At 36.4% G+C, this 1,105-nt stretch overlaps 1 long non-coding RNA gene across 1 annotated transcript in view; it reads right to left on the bottom strand.

The window, feature by feature from the left end:
• The window catches only part of LOC116216680, a 36,768-nt gene that overhangs the window by 34,696 nt on the left and 967 nt on the right, over nucleotides 1–1,105 (bottom strand). The window lies entirely within an intron of this gene.

The raw sequence follows: 1,105 nt of genomic DNA, 5'->3' as shown, positions 1-1,105 counted from the left end.
AAAAATAAACGAAAAGCTCATTTGTGTCCTAGGCTCACAGTAAAACAACTCCAAAGGGAACAACCTCCAGAAAGCGATCCTCCCCCAGCAGCAGTCAGCCCTTAAAAGGTGTCTAGCAGAGGAGGAGCTCCACCACTTCCAGTCACACAGATGAATTGCATTCACCTGTGCACCCATGGCTGACCATTACTTGCCTCAGGTGATCAATCAGTGGCTCAGGCCATGATTCAACAGTTCCCATAAACATATGCATTCTCCGAAAATACAGCTAAATAGAAGTCTGACTTTTCATAAGCTAAGAAAACATGTATCATAGATCCACACTGATAGGCACTCAAAAAATTCTTGAAAACATAAAACAAAGTTAAAACACAACTCAAACCACATAACTTGGAATCTACAAAAAAAAAAAAGCATCGTAATTAAAATACATTGCCAGATTTTAAGAACTGGTGTTCCCTTAAACACAACTGACAAAGAATTTAAAGGTCACTGTAGAAGTCCGTCAACACAGTCCTGTTTTGTAGGAGAATGAATGACCTCTCACAGCTCCAGAACAACTTGCCCTCTAGATCCAGGAGGAACAAGAATATCAGTACTGACATAGCAACCTCTTCGCTCCAAAACTCTAACAAACAATACTAGCATAGAGTCATTATACACCATACATAACATGATGAAAATATAACCAAGAAGTCACAAATCAGAAAAAAAAGTTGAAAATTTTTTTCAATAAGAGAGTCAAGATTAATACTGGAAAAAAAACTGCTTACTCTTAGGCAAGGCCATTAGGCAACAACTACTCTACTATTTTTACTGAGTCGTCTTGTACTTCACTTGCTTACAAATAAATATAATAAATTTCATAACTCAATAAATGAAAACGACATTGGTTGTCACAGATTCCTTAAGTAATTCCATGGCTGTCTCCTCCTGTTTTCCAAAACAAAGAACTCAAAAGATTTGAAAGCTAGATTTTCATTTCCAGACATGAGCCTAAGTTAAACAGAAAAAGGCGTATTACAGAAGAGAAAGCTTATGAAGACAAATAAAATGTAATTCAGCAAACAAACACGTAAAAAAGACAACTACACATATATACAAC

The sequence above is a fragment of the Meleagris gallopavo genome, chromosome 5 (assembly GCF_000146605.3).
Source record: "Meleagris gallopavo isolate NT-WF06-2002-E0010 breed Aviagen turkey brand Nicholas breeding stock chromosome 5, Turkey_5.1, whole genome shotgun sequence".
Classification (NCBI taxonomy): Eukaryota; Metazoa; Chordata; class Aves; order Galliformes; family Phasianidae; genus Meleagris; species Meleagris gallopavo.
The sequence above is the reverse complement of the archived record's forward strand: the minus strand, read 5'-3'. Positions and strand labels throughout refer to the sequence as shown.